The 18,689-nt window shown below is 42.8% G+C and overlaps 1 protein-coding gene across 6 annotated transcripts in view; it reads left to right on the top strand.

The window, feature by feature from the left end:
- Positions 1-2,427: 2,427 nt before the first annotated feature.
- Positions 2,428-18,689, top strand: part of LOC117423547 (RNA-binding protein Raly-like) — a 38,994-nt gene continuing 22,732 nt past the window's right edge. Inside the window, exon 1 of one of the 6 annotated variants that reach the window (XM_058990634.1) lies at positions 2,428-2,615. The gene's annotated coding sequence lies outside the window, so the exon portion shown is untranslated. Of the gene's footprint in view, positions 2,616-2,665; positions 3,498-8,568; positions 9,344-18,689 lie in introns of those variants that run through there. The other 5 variants (XM_058990637.1, XM_058990639.1, XM_058990638.1 and 2 more) reach the window with 5 other exon arrangements.

The following is an 18,689-nucleotide window of genomic DNA, read 5'->3' as shown; positions in this document are numbered from 1 at the left end:
CAGCTCACACAGCATGTTGCATTGGCTGACGTGTTATTCATTGGAGTTCTTCATCCCTCTGGTTGGGTGACTCGTGGGCAGTGTTGGGGAGTAACGCATTACTGTAGTCTGATTACATTTTGTAAGTAACTTGTAACTGTAATGGTTCCTTTTTTGTTCATTAATATCGTCCTCTATTGAAGCATTGTGTTTTATTCGATGATCAAAGGGACCTAACAGAGTATGAATCTACAGACATGGTCTATTAGCTTTGATAAACATGCTCCAGTGTGGAAGTACAGTATACTTCTATTTAAGGAGATGTCGTTTTTTCTCTCTCTAAGTGCAGATTTGATCTTTTTTCACAGCATGTTCTGTTGCTGCTTGTATCAGTACATGTGGTTACAATGTGTATTATAAAATGGACAGGACTGCCCTTGCTTAACCCTGGGCCAGTGCCTGCTGAAATGGGTAGTGGTTTTATAAAGCACACAGCTGCCCACTCAAACTCACTTTGTGCATCAGAGCTGAAGGCCTGGGCTGTTAGTAAACAGGAATCAATAGCCGTAAATTATTCAAGTGGGTAACAAAACGCATGTGGATTTTAAGATAATAACTCTCATCTTCACAGCACCTATATTATTCATTGTTCAACAGTAATATGCCCTTATTAATTCATGAGCATGGAAATCCAATCATTTTAATTAAACATTAACAGAGACCGCAGTATCAGTCCTGGGCTCAATAAAAAGGTTATTTGGATCTTATTACAAGCTACCAAATTCACTGACTAGTAATAAATACTTAATAGACTGGTAATTTAATACACTTCAAGAAGCTTGGTTTGTGGTGTAACTCATTTGGTGACTTCCCTCAAATTCATGCCCTTTGGCACTCATTTAACTATAGTGTCTAGTCATCAGACCTAGGAGCAGTCAATCAATGTGTATCCATGGTAACCGTCACTTCATATGCTGAGAACTACTGCTAAGCAGCTGCGTCCAGTATATACTACAGCATTGGTACTTCAGTAAGCAACTAGGACAATGTTTGTGAAAGGGAAGAAAAATAACGAGCACATTTACAAAACTAGGGAGAAACAGCTCAGATGTCCACCTAAGCATATTTTCTGTGACAGTATTTATAAAATGTACTCAATAAAGCAGGTGGCAGAATACAATTACATTCCAACAGTGCCTGAAGACCACCACTGACTTTGTTCAGAACGCTGTGCCTTTGACCAGATCCATGTTATCTGGATGAATTGCTAACCCGCTGCATGATCGCGATTGCCACAATAACACCTGCCACGGTATGCCAACTTCAGATGGCCTTCGTCTTGCAGTGCTGTGCAAACCCTTCACCCTGATGGTGCCTGGCTCTTATCATTGGTGTCTGAAGAGTCATTTTATTTATATTCCTGTTTCAGCTTAGCTTCGGAGTGATGTAAAACAAAATCAAAAATCATCTAAATATGTTGCCATTTTTTATCTAGAGAATTGTGTTCTGTTGGGGTCTTGTATTATAAACATGTCATATAGGAGCTATTCTGTTAAGAATTACTGCACTTTTGCCAAAGTCTGCAGTGAGTCTCATGAGATCAGTTGCTTGCTGTACTTGGCTGTTTGTCTTCTTTGACATTAGCACTGTCTTTGCAGGAGCGCTTTTGTGTAAACTGGTATCTAATGCATTAAACAAACTCCAAAGCTGTTCCATCAGTATTATCACCATGAAGACAAGTTGTAACTGAAATTCTTTACAGAGCAAACACTGTTTATGCACGGGCAATTACAGTCCAGAGGCCTGCAAGGTCATGATGGCACCCCAATTACTTTTCATTGAGCAGCTCATCAGTCTTGTGTTGTTGAGGAAGCATCTCTTATATTCTCAGTGATTATGAGACCTGCCAACAGCCACACGCCTCAGGGTTCACACGCCATTCAAACACATCACCTCTGGGCTGATACCATTCATGCTTTCTGTGTGCTCTTTCATTACGAGGTATACTGTCATTTACCGGTACCCTGCCCATAGCACGTTCAAGCCATTCCCAGGATTTGCCATGACTTTAACTTGTTACAAACTAGCTCTATTTTGTTTTAATTCGTGTATTTATTTATATTACTTTTTATTGTAAATAGAGTAAAAAGCTGGGATTACTCTCAGGGGATAAACAAATAAATACTATCTTTGCATCGCACGCACACGCACACACTGGAGGAGCTTGCACGGCTATTATGAAGCGCTTTAAATAAGAACCGCTACCATTTCCCCTCACATGGTGGGCAAAATTAAATAATAATTTAAAAATAAAAAAAAAACAACATAAATTTAATCGATGTATCACTTGCCTGAGGATAAACATACGCGACACAGCTTTCTCTTAAGCAAACGATGTTATTGATGCGCTGCCCGGCGCATTGAAGGGGTGTCAATCATTGCGAGCAGTTGTTTTGGTACCCCCTGTTCTCTGTGATGATGGTTTGCCCGAAGTTGAGGTCTGTATTGTGGTGGAGGCGAGCTGCCTCCCCGGCTGCTGTGTGATCGCGCTGTGTTCTGTCTGCAGCCGCGCTGCGTGCCTGCCTCTCCCTGCTTTCTGTCTTTCTGCGTTTTTATTGCTTGTGAAATTTTGCTTGGTGAGTATTTTTTCTTCTTTTTCTCTTTCCACTTCTTCTTTTTTATTTTTTTTAAAACAATTGTTTTTATTTTTTTACATAGAAATATATGTCATTTTTCCTTTATTTTTTTATTTTTTTGCATTTGAAGCCTGTCCCTTTTAAAGGTTCGCTTTTTTCAATCTCTTTAAATGTTGGAATGCATTTGCTATTTTCGGTGTTCCACGAGCACACTTGATTTATCTGAAGACCATGTTGTGGTGTCGTATGATACATACTTTGAAACATGTTCAATGTATTTTAAGAATAAAAATAAAGTTTTACTTTTTTTCTACATGATATTTCACGCTGGTACAACACGGAAGCAATAAATGAACATCTTGCACAAATTATTTCGGTTTTGTTTTTTGTTTTGTTTTTTGCGTGCTAAGCCAGTGTATATTTTCTCAGTCATTTTTATGGCAAGGTAATTTAAATTCTTGATTTTTTTTGTTCGTTGGTTTGTTTGCTGTAAGTGTCTGTGTTGACACCTGCTACTCAATTCTCTCAAGGATTTCACCTGAAGCTCGTGCCGCTGTGCTGCTCTGGTCTTGTAAGAAAACTTGCTGAACTGATTCATTCTGGCAAATAACAAGGGAATACCGTTGCGGTGTGTGATAATATCCGGCTGTCTGTAGTATAGTAGAACCGTTTGTGAGGCAATCAACAAATCATTGCGAGCAAGTTTTATCATAATAATAGCAAACAAAAGAATCAAGTCAAATGTATCCAAGACACAAAACGAAAGAAGCGCGTCCTGGCTTGCTGTAGAGAACGCTGTAATAGTGACGCGCATCTCCAGCAACAGTCACTGCTTCTTGGGTGTTGGGTCGGAACCCGATGCAGCTTCTGGGGGAAAGTCTGGTAATTTTGTTTTTATTATTATTATTATTATTATTATTATTATTATTATTTTCCTCCCCGATGTTTTTTTTTTTAATCAGCATTGTGTGCAGATGAATTGTGGTGTCTTTGATGTGTCGTTGTTACTCCTTATGCTTCCATAGGGCGCTGTGAAAAGATCGGTTACTGTCTGCTGTCGTTGTTTGCATAATTTCACCTGGGTAATTAAGGGTTAAGGACGTTACCAGCGTGACGGGATCCTTTCTGTTCAGGATAGAGCCCACTGCTGTGAATGGCTGTTTACATGTTTGAGTTATTAATACCGGCGCTGTGTCTCTAATACTGTATCCAGTGAAATGCGTATGCATACCGGCGCTGTGTCTATAATACTGTATCCAGTGAAATGCGTATGCATACCGGCGCTGTGTTTATAATACTGTATCCAGTGAAATGCGTATGCATACCGGCGCTGTGTTTATAATACTGTATCCAGTGAAATGCGTATCCATACCGGCGCTGTGTTTATAATACTGTATCCAGTGAAATGCGTATGCATACCGGCGCTGTGTTTATAATACTGTATCCAGTGAAATGCGTATACATACCGGCGCTGTGTTTATAATACTGTATCCAGTGAAATGCGTATCCATACCGGCGCTGTGTTTATAATACTGTATCCAGTGAAATGCGTATACATACCGGCGCTGTGTTTATAATACTGTATCCAGTATCAGAGAGAGAGAGAGAGAGAGAGAGAGAGAGAGGGGGGGGATGTTTGCTTCCTGTTCGTTTCAAACATGCGTTTGGCTTTGGTTTGGATGGGTCACTGGGCTGTAATGATAAGGCGGGCCTTATTCATTTAGTAAGGTCAACAAGTAAAGCTGGAAGCACACACTGTGTTTCATCTTCTTGTATCCTTTCACTGTTCAGTTACATCTGTAGTTATATAGTGTGTAGAAACTCAACCCTTGCTACAGTAAACCTGAAAATGTAATATTTTATTATTCCATGTCCTCAATATCAAGCTACTCGGAGGCCCGTGAGTTGTGTGTATCGGGACTGGACCATCGGCAGGTACCGTTTTCAGGGATGCCTGTTTCACTTGTGGATTTCAAGGGGAGAGAAAGGTGGGCTGTAAACCCGCTTCTTCCCAGTTCAAGGATAGTCAGGGCAGACCCCCTTCTCTTGCTGTATAATTGGAGCGTAGTTGTCGGGCTTGGGGAGCGTGTTGCTCGTGTACATGTTGAGACTCCCATGGAAATGTGCTGCTTCTCTTCTCCACAGGATGTTCTGCTCTACACAAGATAAGTAACTGTGCAGTGATCTGTGGCTGGTGCTGTTCTGTCCAAGCTGAGCCTTGAGTGATCTCACTCCCCTTTGTCTTTGATCTGCTCATGCAGTCTGTGAGTTTATAATCTAATCTGGGGCTTTCAGTGCTGCAAATAGCTGGGCCTGCTCCACAATCTTTAGAGGAAATAATTGGATTCTGGAAACAGGTGTACTTAGACAGAATGTGTGAGAGGCTCTTTGGTATATTGTCATTATGTTTCAAGACCAAGATGCACTGAAGCTGTGTTTTCCATTTTGCACTCATTTGCAAAGCTACACTTTTTAGGGGATGTTTTTCTTTTAAAAACGTCCAAATGGAAAATAAATAATAAGCAGCAGTATTCTCTTAACAGCTTTTTCAAGGCGTATTGCAAGTGCAGTTGAAATACATAATATGTGCATCTGCTGTTTTAAGGATAAGCAGGAGGAATAATGAAATGAAAGAATACAGCGAGAAGGACTCGCTTTAAAACCTGTATCTAGACAATAAAAAGGATGTCATGTTTTATACATGTACAGAATGTTTCTCAGTTTAAAATAAGTGATAGGAGAACACCCACAGCAAGTGTGAGTGTGATTTCTAACTTCACTAGAACAGCAGCCAAGTCTGTCATCTTATCAAAACATATAACACACAGCACCTTTCAGGTCCAGCACCTCGAGACTGAATCAAATACAAATAACTATAAATCAGTGTGTGTGTGTGTGTGTGCGCGTGCGTGTGTGTGTGTGTGTGTGTGTGTGTGTGCGCGCGCGTGCATGTGTGTGTGTGCGTGCGTGTGTGTGTGCATACATGTGTGTGTGTGCGTGTGTGTGTGTGTGTGTGTGTGTGTTCTTTTTCTTTCAGTCCTGGGTGAATCCCAACTTGACCCCTCAATAGAGATCCTTTGAGAAGTATTGCAGTAGAGATTCAGAGTGGATTTATTGTCAGATGGAATCGGAAGTCTGTGTCGGACCCTCTCGCCATCACCCCGTGTTTCCTGAAGGACAGGTTCTACGGCTGGGAGCAGTAGAAGCACTCAGCTGAGATTGACCCTGATGTACAGTGGTTAAGGTGCTCGAGTGGGACTCGCGGGGTAGCTGTTTCAGGCACGCTCGTCTTCTGTGTCTGTTGCATTGGTTAGGGTTAGGGGTTAAGGGTTAGGGGTTAGGGGTTAAGGGTTAGGGTTAGGGGTTAGTGTTTACAGCATATTCTGTGGACTTGGAAGAGTAAAGGTCTCTGTGTCCAGTGTTAATTGTATGAAATAGATCTCCACCCTTGATTACCATGGGCACAAGGACTGCATTGTAAGACAGCGGTGTGCTCGATGTTGAAATGTAAAAGCCTAATGCAGGACGTGCTCTTGGTAAATCTGTTTTCAGCTGTGCTAGTTACTGAGGCGTGCAGCCTAGAATAATTCACTGTCGTCATAAAGGCAATTTATTGGAAGCTTAGGCGCTAGTCCCGTGGAAGAGTGACTCACTACACTGTCATATATACATTAGCCTCTGCATTCAATCTGCATGTACAGCACCCGTGTGTAACTGATCTCTGCTCCTGGGGTCTCTGTATTCCCAGCGTGATGGAGTCTCACACAGTGTTTTGAGTCAAAGGCTTGAGGGGGTTCATGTTATTGCAGTGGAGGGATGGAGGGGAGGGGGGTGGAGTGGAGGGGGGGGGGGTTCTGAAGATTTTCTGTAGGGCCGTGTTTTCCCTTATTTGGAATACAGTGAATTATTTTGTGATCTGCGTTCTCTGTTAATTGTAATTACCCTAATTGTTGTAATTGAAATGAAGAATTTCTTTGGTGTCTGTGATCCTACATCGTAGTGCTGCATTCATTTCAAATGCTAATTATTTTCTTCTTTTGGATTGTTGCCACTCCAGTTTCTTAGCCGATTGTTAAAAATAGAACAGGATGTTCTGGGTTCTCCTCAATGAAGCATTTACTACGCTAATTAACTACTAATTAGCTAATGAGAAGAGCGGGTCTTACAAAGCACCTGGACCCTCTTTTACAGAACCGCCATTACCTCGCACTGCACTCCTGATTAATCAGTCGCAGTTAATGGCTTGCAATTGATTTTTTGAATTGGAGATTGCAGATTGCACTGTTTGAATTGATCCCACTTTAACCCCTAGCAAGCCTCCGCCTCAGACAGAATGCAGGTTCATCTCGGCTGGTCTGCATTTCCATAGGGAAGCGATGCAGTTGCTTTCCTTACATCAGTACTCCCAGGGTCATGTGCTTCCCTCAGAAATGTGTGATTTGTGGATTGTGGAAAGCATGTTGCTGTTTGAGGAATGCATTGATCAGGTGAATGCCCGAGGTGCTGGCTAATTGGTTTTCCTTATTGACAATCTGCACTGTCTCCAAAGATTGATTTAGTGTTTTCTGAATGTTTCCACTGGTGTTAACAGCAGAAAGCATGGCACAGAACATGCTGGGTTATTCTCCTTTACACATACTGAACAAAGATGAACTTTTAAGGCACATTTTCTGACAATATCCATAGCTTCTTCATGTTTCTTTTTTTTCCTTCCATATGTAGTTATATGAGCAGGTTGGAGGTGCATCTCAATTGGAAAGTGGCAGCTTTTACCCATGAGGACCCATGTATGTTACCCGATAGGCATGAAGAGAGACACACTGCTGCAGAGAGACACGCTCCTGCAGAGAGACACGCTCCTACAGAGAGACACACCTGCAGAGAGACACGCTCCTACAGAGACACACTGCTGCAGAGAGACACGCTCCTGCAGAGAGACACACTCCTACAGAGAAACACACCTGCAGAGAGACACGCTCCTACAGAGACACGCTCCTGCAGAGAGACACGCTCCTGCAGAGAGACACGCTCCTGCAGAGAGACACGCTCCTACAGAGAGACACACCTGCAGAGAGACACGCTCCTACAGAGACACACTGCTGCAGAGAGACACGCTCCTGCAGAGAGACACGCTCCTGCAGAGACACACTCCTACAGAGAGACACGCTCCTACAGAGAGACACACCTGCAGAGAGACACGCTCCTAAAGACACACTACTGCAGAGAGACACACTTCTGCAGAGACACACTGGTTTAATGCCAGTTTGTGTGTTAGTCACATGGTTTAATGCTAGTTTGTGTGTCAGTCACATGGTTTAATGCTAGTTTGTGTGTTAGTCACATGGTTTAATGCTAGTTTGTGTGTTACTGTCACATGGTTTAATGCTAGTTTGTGTGTTAGTCACATGGTTTAATGCTAGTTTGTGTGTTAGTCACATGGTTTAATGCTAGTTTGTGTGTTACTGTCACATGGTTTAATGCTAGTTTGTGTGTTACAGTCACATGGTTTAATGCTAGTTTGTGTGTTACAGTCACATGGTTTAATGCTAGTTTGTGTGTTACAGTCACATGGTTTAATGCTAGTTTGTGTGTTACAGTCACATGGTTTAATGCTAGTTTGTGTGTCAGTCACATGGTTTAATGCTAGTTTGTGTGTTAGTCACATGGTTTAATGCTAGTTTGTGTGTTACTGTCACATGGTTTAATGCTAGTTTGTGTGTTAGTCACATGGTTTAATGCTAGTTTGTGTGTTAGTCACATGGTTTAATGCTAGTTTGTGTGTTACTGTCACATGGTTTAATGCTAGTTTGTGTGTTACAGTCACATGGTTTAATGCTAGTTTGTGTGTTACAGTCACATGGTTTAATGCTAGTTTGTGTGTTACAGTCACATGGTTTAATGCTAGTTTGTGTGTTAGTCACATGGTTCAATGCTAGTCTGTCTGTTAGTCACATGGTTTAATGTGCTCTTTAGCTTGCTCGCTTCAGTGATGTGGTGTGCCAGGCCAGTCTCATTCTTTGTCAGTACAGAGGTGGTGGAGAGGCAGTTCAGGAAGTCTTTCCAGGCTGGGATTGCTCCCTGAGGTCCTCATCAGGAAGTGTTTTCTCTGAGCACTCGATGCTCGGTGCATTCAGCACTCCTCAAAGTAGCTGAATCAGCACCTTCCTTTCTTCCTTTCTTCCGTTCTTTCTTTTTTTTCATTACACGCCTATGTTTGACAAAACAACAAACAAAACAAAAACCGTAGAAAGCACTAACTTGATGCTGTATCATTTCAGTATTTCATCTCGGGAATTAGTTTCAGCTCCTGTTTGATTTGAGCCTTTTAAAGGACTAGGGGTGGAAAAGAACTCTCCATCTTCCATGTGGTAGAAATGTAAAGGCAGCCTTTCTGATGATGCGTTCATCCTCCCTGTTCCACACAAGCCTTTCTATAGCAGCGCTATAGCAATCTGTACAGGTAGAATGTTGTCACTGGTCATTAAGGGCTGCTTTGTCACTAAAGAGAGTGTGTGTTTCGAGACGGAGTGCCTGTCATCCTTTGCAGGACTGTATCCTTCTTTTCTTGCTGTTGCATGCTCTTTTTGAAGTGCTTAACGGAGAGGCATATTGGTACAATTAGCATCAAACTGCCAGGATGCGATTGGCATCAAACTGCCAGGATGCGATTGGCATCAAACTGCCAGGATGTGATTGGCATCAAACTGCCAGGATGTGATTGGCTGCAGGTAAGTTATGGTGCATCTTGCAGTTTGTTGTCATTTCATTTATTGATTTAGTTTGCACTCGGCGGCCCTTGATGTATTCCCAGCTGAAAATGAAAAGAAAAATTGATTTGGAAGGTATCATTTTTTTAATAACCCCCCAGAAAGCTGCGAGGGGTGTAAATTATAAATGGAGTCATAATGAAATTTGTATAAAAGCGTTAGTCATGCAGTAAAATGTGTCAAACATTGCAGTTACACTGGCGTCTGAATCTCTCGGGTTCTCATTTGGCTGCTGGAGTAATTTGCTTCTCGAGTCAATTAACAGTGCAATTTGATAAAGGAATGCAAATGTTTCATGTGCGAGGAAAATAATTGCATAGTGGGAAAAAATGTGTAATTACCATATTGTTTAGAATGAGTGTTTTTTTATGTTTGTTACAAAGTGTTAAATACAAAATCACAGGGGAGAGTCGTACTTCAACACATTTATCAGCACACTCCACCCAATGCAAGCATCCGAGTGGGAGTTTATCAGCACACTCCACCCAATGCAAACATCCGAGTGGGAGTTTATCAGCACACTCCACCCAATGCTAACATCCGAGTGGGAGTTTATCAGCACACTCCACCCAATGCAAAGTCCGAGTGGGAGCTTATCAGCACACTCCACCCAATGCTAACATCCGAGTGGGAGTTTATCAGCACACTCCACCCAATGCAAAGTCCGAGTGGGAGCTTATCAGCACACTCCACCCAATGCTAACATCCGAGTGGGAGTTTATCAGCACACTCCACCCAATGCAAACATCTGAGTGGGAGTTTATCAGCACACTCCACCCAATGCAAACATCTGAGTGGGAGTTTATCAGCACACTCCACCCAATGCAAAGTCCGAGTGGGAGTTTATCAGCACACTCCACCCAATGCTAACATCCGAGTGGGAGTTTATCAGCACACTCCACCCAATGCAAGCATCTGAGTGGGAGTTTATCAGCACACTCCACCCAATGCAAACATCTGAGTGGGAGTTTATCAGCACACTCCACCCAATGCTAACATCTGAGTGGGAGTTTATCAGCACACTCCACCCAATGCAAGCATCTGAGTGGGAGTTTATCAGCCCACTCCACCCAATGCTAACATGGGAGTTTATGGGTGTAAGGGATGCACCGCTGAACTGACCTCTGACATTCTCTGTTCTAAACTTGACATCCTTTTCCACCAGGAAATTCAACTCTTTGTCAATTCAGTGCTATATTTTTGATTTCATACTGACTTTCATCAGTTCTTGGAATAAGAGCACAGACCGCAAACCCATCCCCGTCAGCCTGTGCAGTTTTAGATGCTCTGTCTTTTTGAACTGATAATCTCAGTAATTTTTTGATTGCAAACACTGTCCTGCCACCACGCCTGTCCGCTTACAGCAGAAAGCAGCAGCTGCAGGGAGAATTGATCAGGCTGCGGATGGGTCTGTTTCTTTTTCAATCAAACAGAAGATTTGATAATTGTGAGTGTGCTCCACTATAATGACTGTAATCTCAGGAGCAGAGTGAGTCTGATATTGCCGTGTTTGAATCATCACTTTCCCCAGCTCAGCGGATCGTTGCAGCAATTCTAATTTTCACTGAGCTTTGATTTGCAATTGATTTGTTTGTGATAATTCAATTGAAATGCCTGCTTCCTCTCCGCTACGAGGACGAGGGGTGTGTGTGTGTGTGTAGAAGATTAAATGAAAGCAGATGTGAGTATCATAGCAGGTTATTGAAATGGGAGGGGGTGGGGGGGGTGTGCGCATCATAGCAGGTTATTGAAATGGGGGGGGGGGGTATTACAGTTGATCACAAGATCCTTATGCAGTGGTTTAGTTACTGGTACATGTGGTGCTAAAAAGTTAGTTTTTATAGAAATAATATAAATTAAGTCATTTGTAAAATGCTTGTTGTGGAATTTAAGCCATTACTTTGTATTGCTACATTATTGTAACACTTTACATGAAGTGCCTCTAACTACACTGCGATTACTATGTAACTGCATATGTGATTACATAGTAATTACATTGTGATTACACAGCCGTGTGTATAAATAGTGTTATTACAAAAGAGGCTAGCCACTGACAACATCTTTCATTTTGTAATGAAACATGTTCAATTGTAACTGCAGAAGCATGTGTGCAGTGGCTGTGTTATTACACTGTCTGTGCATTATAGTACGGGATAGTTAATGTTCGATGTTACTCTGCAGATCTCATTTTTTATTTCAATACTGCGTTTGACACATTGAAATGCAATTCTCTTTACTAGTGCCAGTAACTGATTGGAAAATTACAGCAAACGTGCAAAAATAGACAACTGAAATGTTAGTGTGAACTGTTTTTTAGTAAGGCTTTAGTTTGAGTTGCATACATAAGTATTCAATTAATATGCAGTTAGATCGAGGCAATAGGCTTGCTTGTCATCAGATTTGGAATACTTTGATTTGATCATGTTGTTATTGAACTGCTGGCCACTGTTAACAGATGTTTAATACAGAGGAGCATCTATACCTCTTTGTATACCTTTGTATGCACATCCATGCAATATAATGGGTTTGCGTCTTTGCCACTTCAGTTGAGCACAGAAAAATGTTTTTTTTCCAGGTACTAAATGGTTAGAGAGCATCCACGCTTTCGTACTGAGAATATTATTTCGACCGTCGACCCCCCCCGGCCCCGGGGAGCTGACATGCCTGTTTGCAATCCTGATTGTGAGAGTGAGGTTAGGATTAAGTTAACACTGTGGTTCATGGTTATTGGGTTACTATGTTTGTGTGTCGATGGTCCTGGAAGCGTGGATGTTTATGCTATTCCTCTTCCAGTTTAAAGGCTTTCATTTGGAAGAGATTTTTCCAGCGTTGGCAATGCTGGTGATGTCGTTTGTGGAGGTTGTTGGTGTTTATCTGACTTGAGTGAGTAAGATAGGTTTACCATGTGCTGTAATTAAGTATTGCGTGCTCACAAAGTGACCAGCAGACAGGCTGCCACACCAGTTCAGTGTTGTTCCTCTCCATTCTCCATCCTCTTAAGAGTTCTTGTATGTAAGAAGCAGTAATCACTGGCAGTGCTGGTGCTGTGAATCTCATTAACAAGACGTTATCTTGAGACCTTGTTCCACTCGGGTCCAAACCAGCTGTGGAATTGATGTGTGAATTGAACTGGGACAATACGAGAGCTGAACTGCATCCACTGCAGGGGTTGCTTTTTATATGAAGATGTTGCCTCCCAGTCCTGGATTAGCAGCTTCCTGCAGCACTATCATTTCCACGTTGCTGTCTTTCGCTGCTTTCATCTCACTGCTGAATTTCCTCACGTGCCAGCGGGCAGAGGGCTTCCACGTTGCTGGATGGCTGTTGGTTTTGGTTTCAGGTGCAGCACACTTGTTTTCATCTCTCCTGGGAAGCTTGCTCGTTTTCTCCCTTTTGTAACAGTGAGAAGGCTTGGTGCTCAGAGCAGTTTTAGTTGTTTCCGAATGACAATGAGTGCCCCAGTCTCACTGACATGCAGATGATATTTCATTGCCACTGAGACGGGAACAAAGTCATTATCATTTTAATGTTGCGCCGTTGATGACGATTATAAACTACAATGTTTTGTGTTAAAACAATATATATATATATATATATATATATATATATATATATATATATATATATATATATATTATTGTGCATGTTTTGTACAATTGCTCTTTCTTTCTTTCTTTCTTTCTTTCTTTCTTTCTTTCTTTCTTTCTTAAGGCAACGTTGGCTCTGAAGAGTAAATACTGTGTATGTGTGTAGAATGTGCTGGAGACGCTTGTTCTTCGTGTTTCTTTGTTAGACCGCGTTGCTCAGCTCAGATTAATCAAGGGCTGCCATTATTATCCCTGCTCTCGTACAGTTGCCTCTATTTTTAGATCTTTTTCCAAGGCCTCATGTGCCTTCACCATATGTTTCCATAATGTCAAATGTAAGAAGGCAACACTTTCATACTCATGCAGAACAGGACCGACCTCTTTTAGGTGTGAAATCGGCATGTTATCTATTACCCAGCCCTCTACCTGCAACACTGCATCCTTCTAGTGATAATTACAGGAAATGCATTATAGTTTACCACCTGAACTCACAGTGAATGAAGGAAAACGGAATTGCCCTTGGCTGATGCTTTCAGTAAATTCTCTTCATTTTAGCTTGCTGGCCTGTTTCGAGGTGAACTGGACTGCTGTCATGTCAGGGAAAAAAACCAAGGAGGAGATAAGGTGACAGCAATTGTTTTTAAGGTGCTCAGAATAGAGAAGACACTAACATTATCGACTCTTAGAAGTGCAGTATCCTATTACTAAGCTCTGCTTTTAATTCTTCCCTGCCTGAAATAGCACTGGGAATAGCATACAGGAAGTGTCCGGGGCATAACATGACTCATTCCAGCAGTGCCGTGTTCATGCTTTCTGTGCGGACTCCAGCCTGGTGCATGTTAGTAAAGTCCACTTCAATTGCAGTCTGTCTGGGAACATGTTTTGCTTTTTTCTTTTAGGGTTTTTTTCTCCGTATAATCGTGGTCCTGCTTTCACCCGACAAACAGAACCGGCAGTTTGTCGGGTTCAACAGCTCCCACCTCCCCCGTTTCCATGACAACAGATAAAGCAGCTCCCTCACTCTCTGGGGAGTGCAAGTGTTCTGTGCAAGACTGCATTCCATTCCATTGCACAGAGTAACTTTACCTAACCAAATACCCAAATACCTAACCAGCACAGTGTAACAAAGCACCGTGAAAGCATGGTAAAGCATAGCAGAGCATTGTGAAGCCCCCCCACTACAGAATCTCAAAACCAAAAAAACGTTTAACTTGTACTGTGCTGAACAGAAACAAAATATAAAAGTCTCCTACCCACCTCCCTTCCTCCCTCCCTCCCTCTCTCCCTCCCTACCCACCTCCCTTCCTCCCTCCCTACCCACCTCCCACCCTCTCTCCCTCCCTCCCTACCCACCTACCTCCCTCCCTCTCTCCCTCCCTACCCACCTACCTCCCTCCCTCCCTCCATCCAAACCCACCCACCTCCCTCCCTCCCTACCTGACTGGTAGAGCTGTGCCTGTTTGTCCTCACTTCTTTAGAATGATCTCGTAATTATCTGCAATGCATTGCATCTGTTGCTAGCTGGAAATCCCACACTGTTAAGTGGTAGTTAAGCAGCATATGTCTGGTTGGAAAGCCTTCCTGATGAAATCATTTCCAATCTCTTCTAGATTAGGCATAGTGATTTGAAATCTAGGGCAGTGTCCTGTCTAATCCCACTTCATCTGAAGACTGATTTATAAAAGAGCCTTCACTTTGGGAAGTGATTCAGACACATATTTTCGCGTGGGCTGGATTTGAACAGGGCATCAATCTGTTGTGACTGAAATCCCTACAGATGAGTGAGAAAGAAAAAACAATCTCATTTAGCAAGACTCCCATTACCTTGAGCAGTGGAGCAGAAAAGAAGGTATCGTTGTGCTGTTTCACTACATGTGAAATCAATCTCTCTCATAAGTACAGCTATGCGAAAAACACTAATGTGCAATAAATGTGTTATAAATACGGCTATGCGAAATACAGTCATGTGAAATCAATCACTCTTATAAATACAGCTATGCGAAATACACTCATGTGAAATCAATCACTCTTATAAATACAGCTATGCGAAATACAGTCATGTGTAGTAAATGTGTTATAAGTACAGTATGTGAAGTGCACTCATGTAATAAATGTGTTATAAGTACAGTATGTACAGGCTATTCCAGTGTGCTCATTTATATTTCAGCCTCAGTTTTTAAGTTATTGATTGTTTTTCTTTGTCCTCTTTTTTAACTATTATTATTAATATGATATACAGCTGCAGGATAAATTTGATCTTTTATTTAACGTCATATAATCAAAGAAAAACTGCAAAATGGAATTGCAAGAGTCCACCGGAAGCCATAATAGTGGTGCAGTTTTGTGTGTTAGATTTGGAAATGTCACATTTTTCAATTTTTGTCAGTTTTCCATTAAGTGTGTGGAAAAGTACAAAGCGGTGTGTAACTCAATATGTTAACGTCAGACCAAGACCTTACAACAGATCTCATGAACAAGTGAGCGAACGCCATAGCAGCAGAGAAACCCGACAGGAACTGTATGCAACTGATCAGGAATATTCAGCAGCAATTAACATCACAGCAGTGCAGCGGATTGAAGCAAGTGTGGAGTCCTGATGTCAGAGTTACCCAAACAGAAATGTCAGAGCCCTCAGATCCACTGCACAGTTTGTGATGATGCTCTCAGAACATCAAAGAGGAGCAGAGAGAGAGAGAGACAGAGAGAGAGAGAGAGAGACAGGGAGAGAGAGAGAGAAAGAGGGAGAGAGACAGAGAGAGAAAGAGAGAGAGAGAGACAGAGAGAGATACAAGGAGAGAGACAGGGAGAGAGAAGTGGTTTCAGGGCATCGTTTTGAAATAAAGAATTAGGACAAACAAGAAAGGAAATCTCTAGGGGAGATGAAAATGTAGGCATTTACATTTCAAAGACAGGGTGCAAACAAATGATTAGCTAGTGTTTTAACCTTGCATCCTAGTTAGGAATAGAGAAGCTTTCTTTCCCCCGAGAGTAGTGTAGTTCTTCAAGTGCATGAGGAGCAGGGATCCCAACCCTGTGGTCAGGTGAGTGGACTTTCTGAGAGCATCACAACAAACAAGCACTGTGCTCAGTACAGCATCCAGAAATATATCTAATGGTAAAATGAATCATTGCTAAAATGTACCGCAGAAGTTTGAGTTTTAAAGTAATCAAGACTCAAGCCTGGATTACAGTTGTTTTAACAATGTTCCCATCATAAGTTGTCAGAAATGTCAGTGGTGTTTCACTGGCTTTATACTGAGCAAGCCATGGGCATTAGCTGTTGGAATCCACAGTAGCTGGTTTTTAATTTACAGTAGAAACCAATGCGATGTGATATAATGAGACCAAAGCCAGAGCTGTGCCTAACCCCCCTCATGCTGGTTTGTATTTGCTGTGTACACAGGCAGGACAGGGATATTGAAGGGATTGTGTGTGTAATGATAGATCCTCTGCTGGGTTTAAACAGCTCTGTGGATTTTCATAACTTCTGTGTACCCGTGCCCTGATTTAAAATAGAAAAGTGACTCCACTGTAAACGGCATTGGTACCAGACTGCTCAATCACACATTCAGCTGCACATTCATGAACCCTCTCTGACAGAGTGGTGTCTATTTCACATGAAACAAATCCCTTCATTGTCTACAGCCAGAGATGCATATCAAGTGTCACTGAGTTACTGGCGCGCTGTCTTTCTGTCTATCGAGAGGACCCTGTGTCCAGTCCTGATGAAACTTCAGTGTCTCAGGACCTGGGTTAGGGTTAGGGTTAGGGTATCTGCCTGTATGTCAAACGTACATTTTTACATGTAAATAGAATGGATATACTGTGCAGGCAGGTCATGGTGATGTCACCACTTATTTTGAACAGACTCCCATCGCATGAAGCAGTTTGAGCCATTTCACTTTGCAAAGTCAAGGGCACCAGCTTGTTGGGAGAGTTGCTCCTGCTGCTCCAGTCCCATTCCTTCATTCGCTGGAACGCTGCTGTGAATCCGGCTGAGAGTGCTGAAACTGAGGAATGCTGGAGCCAGCAGTTGTTGGTGCCCATGCCTGAGTCGGCAGCTGTCTTCACAGAGGCCAGAGTCTCAAGTCCAGCCTTGTGTCCTCCCTGATTGGGGGAGAGGAGGGTGTATCTGCATTGGAGCTCCTCGTATCAGGAACAATGAAACTCATCACAGTGAGATGTATCGTACTGGCTTCAGTGATCCATGCAGAGTCATGTTGCAGACAACGAAAAACCATGCCAGCCTTTACAAACTCCTTTCAAACGCGTCCCTTTCGGAACGTTCAGAATGGGGTTTCAGATGATTCGTATTTTACAATCTCTTTTTATTTATTTTGTAGATTTTTTTTTTAAGTAGTGCTGTATAACATGATTAAACCAGTTCAGCAATGGAGCGATCTGGAATGTTTTGAAGGGGGAGGGAGGAGGAGATTTTGTGTTGCTGCAGATTATCTTACAAGCATATGGGAGCTGACTCCTTCAGCATGTCCTGCACGCTGCACCATGCTAGGAACCTCGTCTGCACCCCTGTACGCTGTACCCCTGTACCCCTGTACCCTGTGCCCTGTACCCCTGTACCCTGTACACTGTACCCCTGCAGGCAGGAATCCAAAAGGCACAGAATCTGGGACCCAGGCGATGCATCGGCAATATGTGCAACCAGGATTACTTCTGTTTGTGCTGCTCTGGCATTACCTGCTGTACAGACATAAGAAGGATATGACAAAGAGATTAACAAAAGAATAAAGGTTGCATGTTTCAAACACAGCAGTGCTAGTCGGTGACCACGTGAGGGGGGGGGGTAGTGGGCAAGGCTGGGCGGAGAAGAAAGTAGAAAGTACTTTGTGTTAAGAGATAATAATACAGAACAACAGCAGCGTGCAAGAGTGACTGGTATGCAGAAAGGTAATGCACACAAGGCCAGTCCTCCTCCACAGGAGCCCAGGGCAGTGAGCAATCCTCAGGCTGTGCTCTCTCGCTACCATCAAGCAGCATATTGCACCCGTCAGTGTTATTAGGAGGGCCAGCAGCCATGCCGAGCTGCGCTGTGCAGTAGAGAGTTCTTAACTAATCCCTTCAGGACAGGAAAGGCACTGGCTGATGAATGAAGTGGGCTGTGATTTAAGACTGGATTGATATGGGCTTAGGCTTGATGACTGAGCTACAGTATCAGGCTCTCTAATAGGATTGCGTTGTTTCCATTGCCTTTGGTCAGGGAAGAGGGAGGATTCAGTGAGGTCCTGTATCCCTCAGCAGTCAGTGGCAGCTAGCTGATGTGTTCATGAAGTAGTTGGCTCAAGAAATGTGTGACATCTAATAGGGTCACTGCTACCCAGATGCTAATGTGAAATCTAGGAGGACAGGAAAGATAAACTCCACACATTCAGGATGCCTTGATCAGCTGGATGGGCAAGCGGTGCTGACAGACTGGATGTGGAGATCCAAGCAGATCAGCCTGTGTCATTCACTTTGTGGTTACCTGCTTAGCAGTGTAGTGTTCTTGTCTAATTAATAAACAGTTGGTACAGCGTCTATAGATTCCTTCAGTACACTGATGCGAAGCACAGCCTGCCCTACAAGAAGACGGTTTCGGCTTGACCCAAGCTGGCCAGCCTTGGCCTGGGTAACAAGAGAGCTCTCCCCTTTGGACACATGTAGCAGGCCCGCCCAAGCCCTGGAGAGTGTGAAAGGAAGCGAGTGCAGTAAAAACAGGGAGC

This window comes from Acipenser ruthenus, chromosome 18, assembly GCF_902713425.1.
Source record: "Acipenser ruthenus chromosome 18, fAciRut3.2 maternal haplotype, whole genome shotgun sequence".
NCBI lineage: Eukaryota > Metazoa > Chordata > Actinopteri > Acipenseriformes > Acipenseridae > Acipenser > Acipenser ruthenus.
The sequence above is the reverse complement of the archived record's forward strand: the minus strand, read 5'-3'. Positions and strand labels throughout refer to the sequence as shown.